The sequence below is a fragment of the Microtus oregoni genome, unplaced genomic scaffold, assembly GCF_018167655.1.
Source record: "Microtus oregoni isolate MIOR12 unplaced genomic scaffold, Mior012 000059F_ref0000304, whole genome shotgun sequence".
NCBI classification, from domain to species: Eukaryota; Metazoa; Chordata; class Mammalia; order Rodentia; family Cricetidae; genus Microtus; species Microtus oregoni.
In genome coordinates, this window is record NW_024543835.1 from 7,653,715 (window position 1) to 7,668,093 (window position 14,379).

The window sequence follows — 14,379 nt, forward strand, 5'->3', positions numbered from 1 at the left end:
ATAGATATTACTGAATGACTTAGAAAAATGATTTTATCTTGTAATCACCACAATCAAGAGAAATGGCTCTTTTTAAATCATACAGTTTTTCTAATACGTAATACATAAAATTCAGAACATTTTTTGTAACTAATTTTTGAAGTAAAACAATATTAAATTATGTTTTCCAGTTATCTAATAATATTTTATCAGTTACAAATTGAATCAACCTGTTATTTAAATAATGAATTTGAGGAGTGAGTGAGTGAGTGAGTGAGTGACAAAATCTCTTGTAATTCAGACTGGCTTGGATTACCTGGAAATTCTCATCTTCCTGCATTCACCTCCTGAGTAGGGATAATAGCTGTTTTCCACCACACCAGGTTTATGTGGTGCTGAGAATAAATACCATGGCTCTGTGCACACTACACAAGCATTTCTACCATCCAGGCAGCTTTCCCAACTCGGGTTTATTTTTGTGTGTGTACTGATGTGGGCACCTGTTTCATTCCAGTAACACAAAAGTGTATGTTATCTTGAAGTTCCACATTATTTATGTTGTGCACCTTAATAGGTGAAAGTATTGTATTATCTTTTAAAAAATGGGATTACTGTATTCATTTATATAAGAACAAACTAAAATTGAGGAAAACATATATGGAATAAAACAATTCAGTATATCTACTAACCATATTTTCCAAATTGCTGAATATTTTACATATTATTTACCAATGTAATTTTGTAAATGGTGACTTTATAAGAATATGAAAGTGATGTCAAATGGAATATGTCACAGAAATGACAAACATTCAAATAAGAAACAAATAAGTTTAAATTATAATTAAGTGTTCATTTAACTTAAGTCCTAGACCATATGAAATTAATTGAAATTTCAGAGGAAAAGGTGAATTTAAATTCACAAATACAAGTACAAGGGAATTATTATAACATGATAGGTACTTCATAAATATGTATTTGGTGAAACAATTAAAATTCCAAGGCAAAACACTATAATTGTTTCACTAATTATGGAGTTGCAAATAATAAAAATAATTTATGTGCTATAATTCAAATAATGTATACCTTGTCAAATATCTATCCATAAATGTATAGAACTTATTTGTTCATTAATTAAAATCTTAAAATCATGTTAAAATTGGTGTTCTATTTTCACACTAAAATATCATTCCTGGAAAAATTACTGATGCTTTTATGCTTATTAAGTTACTAGCTATAAGAACATTTTAAAACATAAATCTAAACTGCTTGACATTCAAAATCATATAATGGTACATGTCATAATCTGAGATTGAAAAGATAGTAAAGCGTTTGAAAATTTAAATGTATCACTTAAAATAAATTTGCAAAATTAGGATGTAGTAAATTTAGGAGATGTTTAGTTAATCATGCTAAGTAACAAATTCGTAATCTGTCAGCTTCTGACAACAATGAATTGTGCTTCACACCATTGCAATTAACATCTGGACAGCAGCTCCAGATATATTGCTGAACACAATCCATAGTACATCCTACAGTAATGACAAATATATAAATAACTTATGTCACTGGATTCAATTCTGCAAGCTGCTTAAGAAAAATACACCCTAGAAATCTTTTTAGAAACCAAAATAGAGGTGTGAACTTGCAATATGTTTGTGGGATGCTATTTTTCAGCACTGTATATAGTTCCCATTCTAGTTATTGGTTAAAATCATGCTCTAGTCTATAATAAAACTTCTATAAAACTGAATTTCATATTGTCTCTTCTGCTTTCATTAATGCTTATAACTTACTAATGAAGATTTCTGGACATTGAGCAAAAACCAAGTCTTTTAGTTTCATTTAACAAGTAAAATTATGTTTATGACATAACATCAAACTTCTTCTAAAGACAGAGTATTTCTTGAGACTACCGCAATTCAGGTTTTCTATTAATTTTAGTACTCTTTGAATTAAAAGAATTGAAATCCATTATGTGCTATGATGGCATTCTTCTACTGATAGAGGTGACAATGGTGAGTAAGAAAGGCTTACATGTTGTAACAGAGCAAAGCTTGAGAGTCAAAGAAAAAACAATGGAAAAATCGTCATTTGACAACTGTTATATCAGAAAAGTACAAATGTTTCAGAAGTATCCAAAAGGATACTTAACTTGTCCTGGATGTTACAAGGAAAGACTTTGAACATGAACCAATATAGACACTGAACTTAAAACATGGGTGTAAAATTATTTGATGGAGATAATTATGTGAAAAATCAAATGAAAAGAGAACATTACAAGTTCTAGTGTTTATAAATTCCCTAGCCATATATAAAGATTGCAGATAGATGTATACTTCCATTTTGCTATTATAACTAAAACAATGATCACTTAAATAATATAAATGATACAATACATAAATACATGTTATCTTAGGGTTACTATTGCTGTGGTGAAACTTTGGGACCCTCACCCCTTATTCTCAAAGGGGCAAGAAGAAATTTCCTAGCAGAATGGTTTCCCAGGAAGATAGTAGCCTTCCCCTCTCCCACCCAGGAGATTCTGAGCACAAGGTCACTTAGCTCAGCCCAGCCAGCCACCTGGTACAGGCTGATAAAGATGGCCTAACTCAAGAACAGTGGCCTTGCTCTATGAACAAGGAAAAAATGAACTTAACAGAATGGAAGAGAGCAAAAGTCCTTGTACCTGTGCCAAAGCATCTCCAAAGATTCTCTTCGTAGTTATGCTTTAAAACCTTACCCCACAGAGAAGATAGAACTCCTCTCTACCTTGTTGTAATGGGGATGGAGATGAGTTCCAATCATGTTTGTATTATGCTGATTAAACCTTGCTTATTATAGTATGGGCCTCTCTTGTGGTCTCTCTCTGGGGGTTGTAATCTGGGCACAACATATGGCGCGTTGGCCGGGAACCCCAGAGATCCCACCAATATGATGGAGTTCCGGAGGTTTATTAGCATCTACCGGTGAGAGAGCGCTCTTTGTCTTTTGCCTCTTGCTGTTTTGTCTCTGTCTTTTTGTCTTGTCTGTCTGACTATGGCTGCTTTAGTTTTGTACTGGTCGACCAATTTGGGATTTTGGTATTGACAGGAATTCTCTGAAGTGGACGCGCTTGTACAGAGACCCTGGAGAAGCAAGAGACGCCTTGTCTTCCATTTCCAGACAGGGGCCTTGCTGGCCCAGGGGTCATTTCTAGACAGGGGCCTGGCTGGGCCCGGGTCATTTCCAGACAGGGACGGGCCTTTCTGGCTCCGGGTCATTTTCAGACAGGGAGTTTTGCTCCTGGGTCATTAGACAGGGGCCAGGCTTCTACCTACCAGCCCTGGGTCATTTGCAGCTACCTCAGAGAAAGCTGTTTGGGTTTCTCCCACCATGGGAGAAAATGTGTCTTGTTCCAGGAATTTTATGTTATGTTATGGTAATTGTTGCTTTGCTTTCTTTCTTTCTCAACTTCCATCCTTATGGGTCTTAAGGCTCCTATGGAGCCCCAGCCCCCTCCCCCCAGCCCTTAGGGATAAAGAGGAGAGAGGCAAAATCTTGGAAAGTGCCCAAAAGAAACTGGGCGCAGAGAGGATAGGGAGTACATGCCTGTGACTTGGAATGTCTTTCGGCATTAGATCTGGTGCATGGTGATCCCCTGGAGTTCCAGAAAACTGCTGTCTCTTTGTTTATTATGTTTAAGACTGGACTGACGAGGCCAAAAAAAAAAAAAAGGCAAAGCTTAAATGTAAAATCCAGATGTCTTGACATCAGCCCATCTAGAGTCTGTATCGCTATCCCTGAGCCAGGTCTGATTACAGAGAATACACTGGGTGCTGAGAGCTAAGCCTTGAGACTGCGGAAAATGGAATATGGAAGACGATCTGGGTGGGGGCTGTGGGGCTCCAAGGCCAGGGAGCAAGGACACCTGAGATGGAGCAGATGGCAAAATCATCATGTACCCGGCTGAGGGCAGAGAAATGCCTCTTCAAAAGGCGGGCTGTGGAGATAGTGAGTGAGAGAGGCCAGCTACAGCAAAACAGGGCAGCCCCCTCTCCCTTGTTCTCTCAGTATCTTGAGGGTCTTTGCCTTAGGCAGGAGAGAGGTACCTACACGAGGGTGGCAGGAAACTGATCACTTGCAATTAAAAAATTGTGCAAATGTAAAACAAAAAATCTGAGATCATGGTCAAGAAAAAAAGTTAACAAAAACATTTTTAAAAAAGCATTGACAGCCAAGGACACTCTCTGTGCCCACTGCTGCTGCCCCCTCTTTTCTTTTCTGAGTCAAGTTCTTCAGTATGATAACACTCAAGGTCTCTTCTGCTGGCCAGCAGTTTCCCATCTTAACCCTTTCCTGATACTGCTTATAAGAAGTTTTCAATTATACCAACCTGTAACTTTTAAAAAATGTTGATTTTAAAGTAAATGTCAAAAGATACATTATGTTTAAAAATGCTTTTGTTTCCACAGGGAAAAAATATATGGGTTACAAATACTTATCACCTTTAATTAAGATACACATTTCTGCTTTTGTTTTATGCAATGTTCTGCTAAATAAAATCACAAAAAAGACTTTGATAAAAATTTACATATTGTCTAAAAAGGCTTTAATAGAGGTTTTTATATTGTCCAAAAAGACAAAAGATGAAAATAATAATAATAAAATGTCTATCTAATTTTTCTCTGAGCTCTGGTCATTAGATTCAGGTTTGCAAAAATTTGGATGTCTTTTTGAAATAGATAATGTTAAAACTGTTTTATGCTGTTCTTTACTGATATACAAGAATGTCAGTTACCACCGGGAATAGCTGGGATTATACTCCCAAAGGGGAAAAAAAACAGCTACAAAGAAAACCACCAATGCCAGGTAATAGTCACCAAAAGTGTCAACTATAATAAAGTAGGTTATATAACATATATGCTTATAAAATGTTTCATATTGTTAATATTTAGATTTTAGCCTCATTGTCTTTGCTAAAATCATTAAAGGTTCAATCTGACAAAAATATGGTATATAGTTCTGGACTGTTAAAAATACAAATTAATAGTCAGTCATCCTCAAAGTACTGATATAAATACAGGGATAAGCCTTATTTAGTCCCCTGTATATGCTTTAAAGCTTAAAACAAATAATTTTTAATAGTAAATTCTGTCTAATCCGAGATACCTGGACAGCCCTAAATACTTCAGAGATCTATAAAAAATGATATTTAAAATAATGTTTAAAAAGTTTATATTAGACAGAGACTCTGAGATCCTAACAGTGATCCAAGGTCTCCAAAGAAGACTATGAGACACCACAATGTCTCCACCTGGATAACAATGATGCTGACCCCTGGGCAAAATGCCCCGATGCTACTACCTGCTGCCAGGACCCAGCCCAGACTGTAGACAAAGAGTAGGCCTTTGGATAATTAATTGCACCACTTTTGCCTAGACAAAATAAGGTCAGTCTTTTCCATGTCCCTTTTCACAGAAACCAATCACCTTATGGGTCTGGTAAAGCCTGCTGTTCTGATACTTCTGCCTCCAGTGCTATGGAGACATTGCTATGACTGCATATGGGCTAGTCTGTCATTTTTCTATTTTGTCTGTATTTAAATATAGTTTATTTATCCTTCTAAGATCTCTGATGGTATTATTGCTAGGCCAGCTATAATACCAGTTTAAGAGCAAAAAGGATATCCAGATCCTTACACAAAGCTATAGCCAGCTTGTTAGCTCATTATATGTAAAGATCTGAGGATTTAAAAGTTCATAAACATTAAGGGTTTTAAAAAATTATTTAAGGTAGTACTAATAAACAATAAAACAATGACTACATACTGTTTGGGTTACAAGTTCAGGATTTTCTGTTTCTGCTAGAACTCAAAGGTATAAGTCTATTTTTCCTGTTTTATAAATATCAGTTATTTGCTATTTCTATAATATGGTATTTTACTATGGGCCTAAAAGTTTCAAATGTATTAACTTCTGTTCCTAGTTTAAATTTCTCAACAGGTTTCCCCTTGGTTGTCAGACACAAACATTAACTAATGACTACAAGCTGCTCCAAATGAAGGTGGACCGTGGACTTGCTCAAAAACTGACGTGGACCAGTCTAGCCTATATAAATACTCCTGGCTCTTCAACAAAGTCCACGAACCAAATGTTTCTAAAAATTTCTCTTTTTGACTAGCATTTCAGCTTTGTTAATCCTTGACAATGATGCCCCAAAGTCAGCTGGAAGCAGTTAAAAGAATACATTGTCCAATGATCCCTTTACTTTACATCTGATAATCACTTATAAATGAGGACAGACCATGCTTGTCTTTTAGGGTCTGGGTTACCTCACCCAGGATTGTTGTGGAATATTAGTTGAAGATATGTTACATTCTTTTATGTTTAACTCTGTGAAGCTGTGTTGCTTTACCTGTCAAAAATATCTGATTGGTCAAATAAAGAGCTGAATGGCCAATAGAAAGGCAGGAGAAATGATAGGCAGGGCTGGTTGGCAGGGAGAATAAATTGGAGGAGATATTTGGGAGGAGGAGATAGAGGAACAAAAAAAGAAGGACTGAGGATATCAAGGGCCAACCATCCAGCTATACAACCAGCACCATAGTAAGAAAGGAAGAAAGAGAGGGGAGGGAGGGAGGGAGGGAGGGAAGGAGGGACGGAGGAAGGAAGGAAGAAAGAAAGAAAGAAAGAAAGAAGAAAGGAAGGAAGGAGGAAGGAAGGAAAGAATATATTATAAAGAAAGATAAAACCCAGAGACAAAAGGTAGACAGGGCAATTTAAGTTAAGAAATGCTGGCTAGAAACTAGCCATGCTAAGGCCAAGCATTCATAAAATGAAAAAGCTTCAAGGAATTTATTTTGGTACAGGGTGGTAGGCCCCCCTAAGGAGTAAAAAAAGAATGAAGCTTATAAAATAGTAGGTTTTAATGTAGCTTTTTCAGAGATGCTTAGTGTAGTGTTAGTTAACTTCCCTTTTACCTCTCCTGTGTTCGTTCTATCATTCTAGCCCCCTCCTCACTTTTCTCCCACCATATACCAGAGAGGAGTTAGAGGGGGGAGGTGGAGAGTGGATCTAATCTAAATGTATTGTATTCTTGTAGAAAATCAATAAAGAATAAGTATTCCAGTGTTTTAATTGTATTTAGGTAATTTTTTCTTGATTTCCAAATTCATTAAGCAAATTTGGAAGGCAGTTTAAATACATATTAGAGCACATTTATTCCCAAGGTTTATAAAATCTGTGTATAGATTTTCTTTCTCTTTCTTTTTTGTTGTTGTTTTTGCCACATGGATCTAATCCATAGCCTTACCTATGCTAGTCACGCTCTCTACGATTCATCTACTCTATCAACCCTTGGATTTTGGAGAGTGTCTTACTGTGTAATCGTTTTGATCTTGAATTTAAGTTTCTCTTGCCTCAGCCTGTCCAATGCCGGCATTATAGACATATATGTACATACTGTTCATTCTTTCTCAGTTGTAATAATATCCTAAGCACTAAAACAAAGTATGATAAAATGGATTAAACATCCCCACATTCTCTATACCTCTTTATGTTTTTAAAGACATGTTTATCTGTTGATTAATATTATACTGAAATATTAAACAATGAGGTGTATTTCAGAGAATTATAACTTAAATGGCTAAGTCAAGGCAAATATTAATTCATGTAGTTGAACAACTGAAATAACACATTACATTTTATTAGTTTACAAAAAGGATTTATTGATTCATCTTTCATTCAATAGGCAAAACTTTTCTTGAATAGATTTTTCATGCGGTACTGTTTTAAATTCTGATAACTTGTGAAAGAGAAATTTGCAAGACATTTTAATAGACAATAATATGTGCAGCGTTTTTATGGAACTGGTTATCACATGATATGAAGACTTCATATGATTTAAGACTGTATTTTAAAAACATTAAAGAGATTAACAAAAACCTCTTGAGAAGACTGCAACAATAATAATAAATGGACTTTCTTCTAGGTCCTTGTTTAATTATTTGTTTCCTGGAGCCAGAGTTTGTTCCCCTAACCACAGTCACACTGTTAATGTAATGAGCTTTAACATGAGGGAATGATCCTATTTTGCTTCCACGGTAGAAGCAAGTGTATTTCTGTTTTTTAAAAATGAAATCTATTGTGAAATAATTTTTAATTGGTTGTGGTGGTATTTATTTTTGGAAATATTTTCATGTTCTTAATCTTCATATTGTCATTCTTGTGACGAATAGAATTAAACAAAGAATGTTGACCTAATTGCTTGACTGAACTTAATAAATTTTAGTAATGGTGGAATGGTTTTTAAAAACTGTTCATAATGTCAGACATTCTGGCATACATCTGAAATTGCAGAACTTGAGAGACTAAGAAAGCAGAGTCATAAATTTGAGACCATCTTTGCCTATATAGCAAGACACTGTAATAAATCATTAAATACATAAGTAAATCTATTTGTAACACTAAATATTTAATGAAATCATGACCAGCAATCAGGAGCATTTCCCCTTCCTTTTATGTTTCCAAAGTAATAAAATTTCAGTGCATTAAAAGTCTAGATTTCTAAAATAACAACAACAACAAAAAAAAAAAAAACAGATGCTTAGCCAAAAGGCTGAACTAGGAAGTAAAGTCAGATATTACAATATCTGGTTTCCAGCTCTTATTAACTATTGTACTGTTTCAATAATGTAAGGTAGATTTTTAACATATAGCATTTTGTGATTCCTTTCTTCATTCTCTGAAAGATTCTCAGGAGATAACTTGCTTATAGCCAACAACTATGAAAATAAACTAAGTGATCTCTATTTTCAGGTGACCTGTATATTATTTTTTTCACCATAACACTTAACCATGAAAGTGTTTAAACAATTCTCTTTTTCATTTTGGACTATTATCAAATTTTTGCCTCATTTGTCAGTAAAAATATTTCAAAACAGCTGGAATATTTTCTGATGACTTATGACAGGATGTAAAGAAACATTGCAGGCAATTTGCATTTCTCTGTTACATTGTCTATACATTCTGTTGAATATTGTTCTGGTTTTAGTTGATTTCTAAGTAATGGGCATCACAAGGAATTTATATTCATGGAACTAATGAAACAAAAAGATCAGCTTCAGTCCCTTGGTCTAAGGTTATTGTAAAATATGCATTTAAAATGTTCTTTAATAAATTAGTCAGTAAGGTTAGTCTTGGTGATCAGTGACAGAGTTAATTGATTTATTCAATGTGCCCATCACTTGTATAACATCTCCCTTCTCCTTCTGTTCCTTTCCCTCACTCTCCCCCAATCTGTTGTTGCACTGCCTCTCTCTCTCTTCCCCCAAGTAACAGATGGATCTGCATTTAAAACTCAGATGTACAAAATGAGCATGGTCCAAGAACTCAGGTAGGCTAGATCTTCACAGGCTTCAAAACTTTTTATTTGTGTGAGCCTCTGTGGATGCCTTAACAACAGCCATTGCTATCTACTTTGATGTCTGTTTAGCAGTTTTTGCTTCCTTGACAGGCCTCTGCTCTTGCTGAGCTTTCCTAACCTCTGGTTAATGATTCCCCTTGCCCTTTACATCAGCAAAAGATGCACTAGTGATGGCCCACGGGACTTGGCTGCCCTGTAGGTCCCTTTCTTTTGAATTTCTTTCCACTGTCCTTTTTTGTGTTTTCTTCTGAGGAATGTTCAGTTTATCTGCTGAGGATTCCTTTTAGAAAGGAATGTGGATGGACTAGAATTTCACATTAAGAAACTGGAAAACCTTCCAAAATGCATCCTGGAGTAGCAGTGCCCAGGTCTGTGGTAGATCTTGTACTAGATGAAATTGCAGTGTATAATCTTCATTGGGAGAGCTGCTGGCAGGTATCTCTAAGGTATCTCTTAATGGAGAAGCATTACATTGTTATTTTTTTAAAAAAAATAATTGCTTTACAAGCATCAAGGATAGAGATTACATAGACATTTACAAGGATTTGTTCTATGCTCCATGATCTATATTTTATCAGGATATGACATTATGTAACTAAACTACAATTCTTCAGTTTCAGTCACCCAAGAAAACCCTCCTATGAGACTGAAATCACTCTGAAACTTTATAATCTAAATGTGCATATTTGTGGGCACCGATGTGGATGCACACAAGACAATAACTTAGGTATTCTTCTCTATATCTCTACATCTTATTCTTTGGCACATGGTTTCTCACTAAACCCAAACTTTGGTTTTTCAGATGGCATAGTAGGCTAGAGATCTTTTAGAATATGCCTGTCTTCCAATACTAGGGGCACAGACACATGTAGCACTACACAACTTTGATGTAGGTGAAGGGGATTTGAACTCAGGTCCACATTCTACCAGTATTCTTACTAAGTATTCTCTCCAGTTCCTGGAATCATCTTTACTAAGATTACTCACTAATATGTCTTTCAAAGATTACAGAATAGGACATTTAATGTTTTAATAACTGAGGACTTTTCATGACAATGAGACACTCTGCTCCTGGCAGCACAAATGTATGTCAAGAGGAAGATGGGCATCGAAGAGGCACCTTATGGAGTTTGATAGCCATTTGAGCAAGAAACTGCTCTTGCCTGGACTATTGCATAAACTGGACACAGAGAATCCTCAGAGAGAGGACTACTGAACTTGCCTAAAGGTGAGATGATCTTTCGGGGTTCCTGATTCATGAGAGAGTCTGCGAGACATTCTTCAGGACAAGCAGATAGTGACTGCCTTTGGAATTTCCTGCTTGATGAAAATGTCTGCTGGATACTATGGGCCTGAAGGCTGAAGATGGATGCCCCAACGGTACAAAAGAACTTTGGGTGACTGTCCAGGCAGCAAGATGTCTTTGTCATTTCTAGAGTTTGAAGTTTCTTAGTTCTTGTTTACTTAGGTAATATTATATCTTTCTGGTGTCTTTGATGGAGTTAAGAATAGTTAGTTATAGTTATAGTTTTCCTTAGTTATGATAAATATTATTGTAACTTTTACTTGATAACTGTTTTGTTATATGTAATTTTGCTATGTTAAAGTTAAAGCTTTTTTTTTTTTTGGTTTAAACCGAAAAAGGGGAAATGATGGAGGAAAGTCATTGGCTAATAAAGGAACTGCCCTGGCCCATTTTATTGGTTAGAGGATAGGTGGGAGGAGTAAACAGAACAGAACGCTGGGAGGAAGAGGAAGTGAGCTCAGACTGGACCACTCTCCTCTCGGGAGCAGACGCCTGAGAGAGACGCCATGCCCCGCTCCCGGGATGAAGCTACGACCCAGGATGTACATAGGCTCAAATCTTCCTGGTAAGCGCACCTTGGGGTGCCATACACAGATGATTAGAAATGGGCTAAATTAATATGTGAGAATTAGCCTAGAAAAGAATGGGCCAAGCACTGTTTAAATGAATACAGTTTGTGTGTTGTTATTTCGGGGCATAAGCTAACCGAGCAGGCGGCTGGGGTGTTGGGAACGCAGCCCCGCCACCCCTATTACTACACTTGGTTTTCTCATAATACTGACCAAAATGGTACTTTGTTATCATAAATTGCTGGGCATCCATACCCTTATTCCCCAGGGAAAGGTGAGTGCGCTATCTGCCTGTTATGCAGCCCATGACACAGGACAATCAGACACAATAGGGAGTCAAGTCAAAACAGGAACTCAGTTTATTACTGTGAGTCTCAGCTTATGTAGGTTAAATGATATCATGTGATGTGTGGGTACCTCCAGCCAATGGGAGACAGCTAAGCCCTTCCTCTGGCTGGAGGGGCATCTACCTGGATTTTGTTGTTTTATCCTTGGTAGCTTTGAGACTATCCCTCAAACTCGAGCCAGACTTTTCTCTGTCCTACAGGCCTCAAGGTATAGGTGTTATGGATTTACAGTGGGTCCTCAGTGGAGGAGAGAGAGAGAGAAGGGAGAAGGGAAGAGAGGCTGCCTCTCTGAGAGAGGGGACAGGAAGAGGAACAGCTAAGGTTGCAGGCAGGAAGGGAGTGGGTGTTGCTTGTCTCTTAGAAGGATAGAACAATCACTACACTCCCAGATCCTTTTTATAATAAAATGTAGGGGATTAGGTACCACAGGTTGAAGAAATTGGGGTGGCTGATTCTCAAAACTGCTTCCAGCTTATTTGTGGGTGTCATCTCTGGGGGGAAGAACCTGAGAAAGCTGGGGGATGACCACATCCTAGTGTAGCTTGTCTCTTTGGTCCTGTCTGGTGTTTTTGGCATGGAAATGTCCAGTGTCTCTTACATCTGAATAAGGTATTGGCAGAAGAGAGGACAAAGTTAAATTAAGGGAAAAAAATAAGACCATGGAATTGAGGGGGATATATCTGACCTGTTTAAGGTAGATCCTTTAATTAGGCTCTCTAGAACCCACAGGAATATTTGGGGTTTGTGAAAACAGAAGTTTTAGACACATACATTGAATAACGACTGTGGCATATTTTTGTACAATGAAAAGTATTTTTAAGACTATTGAAGGAGGCATGAGAGAGAAATTTGATTTGAAATTTGTTTGGTGAGGTTGTTTTTTGAAACTGACAATACATCTCATCTATCAAACTGTATCAGAGATCTTCGAGAAGGATAAAATTTTACTTGAGTTATTGATTTAAAAAAGACAGAGAACTTACTTGGTTGGCACCCAGAGCTACTCTTTAGGGTCCTCCATGGTCACTGAAGGTCGCATTTGCCTTTTGCTGTTTAGCACAGGGCCTGCCAGGTTCCAGAAGATCCTGTGGGCTAAGAAATCCATAGAAAGATAGGACTACCTTGACCTGAGCAGTAGGCTGTTGATTCCAGAGATTCTGTCCATGTCAGCAGATCTTTAGCTTAGATGAAAGGCAATTATGCCCAGTGCAGATGGGTGTTGTGTGCCCATTTGTCTTCTGTCTTCTTTGAAGGAAGTAGAGTTTTGCTGTTAGGAGCCAACCCATCTCGTTTTTGTTATGAATAGTTATTGAATTACTAAATATTTAAATATCACATTCCCCAGATATCTGAGCAGTTGAGGGCTGTTTATAAGATATAACTGCAGTATAGAATCTATCTAGAAGGTTGGATCTGAGCTTGACTGTACTGGCTCTTAACAGGTAAGATTTACTGTAACATGAAGTGGGGGGGGGGCTGCTGCTAGTGTGGGTTTCTGTCCTTTCCAGTTCCCCACAACTATTTATCCCCAAAGAAAATCACACATAGATCTCTATAAGTTATAAGCTGATTGGCCCATTAGCTCTAGCCTCTCACTGGTTAACCCTCACATCTTGATTAACCCATTTTTCTGATCTATTTTAGCCATGTGGCTCAGTACCTTTTTTCAGTGTGACAGATCAAATCCTGCTGCTTCGATGGACTGGGCAGGACTGGAAGGAATCAACTTCTTCCTTCCCAGAATTCGCCTGTTCTCATTACATCATTTCTACTTCCTGTCTCATTTTTCTGCCTATATTTCCTGCCTGCCCAATCAGCATATCTTTATAACATGATTGAGAGAATACAGACAATTCTCCCACACCACTTCCCCTCTTAAAAAAATAAAGGAAAATACCCATAGTCCAATTTTTGGGAATGTGGGTGTAGTATTCCAGGCTACTTCCAGCTGGTTGGGGGTGCTGATAATCTTATGGGGACCTAAAGAAAATTTAGAGTTATAATCAAGTCCTGACTGAAGTATCCTGTGAGTCTTGATCATCTCAGGCAGCAGTCTTGAACTTGTTCTGGATGAAGAACTCAGACATCTGGGCCATCTATTTCTGTCAGAGATTTCTCAGGTGGTCTTCCTTGATCAAAACTGATTTTTCTTAACTCTAAATAAATCCACAGCCTCTCATTTTCTGTGGAAACAAAAGCAAAATCTCTTCTCCAAAGTAACATACTTTTTTATTTCAATTTTGAAGCCAAGGTATTTTCAAAATACCTATCTGCAGCATTTATAAGCAAATATCTTTTAGCAGCTGTTGCTCCTTCCTCAACATTCAAACAATTCAAAGAGAACATAATAGCATACAGTATCAAGATTCTCTGTGTACTTTCCATCTTTATTTTAATTTCTATTTCTTTTATTTTAACTTTTAACTTTTGGCCTTTTTGAGATTGATTCTCTGTATATCTTTGTCCTGGAATTCCCTCTGTAAACCAGGCTATCTTTGAACTCACAGAGATCTGTCTGTCTCTGACTTTCAGGCTACTCTCTTTCTTTCTTTTCTTTTTCTTTCTTTTTTTGAGAACATTAATCTTTAGCCTGTATATAATTTTAACACACTAAACCATTTAGAGTTTTTCTTACTCTTTGAATCTCTCTTTACTGTATATCTCTCTTTTTTTGACCACATGGGTCTTTAATTTGCAAAGGAATATGCAGAAGTTTTTTGGCCACAACTCCGTGGGGTTTTAAGGTCCTTGCCAGGAAACAAGCTGCAACAGTGTG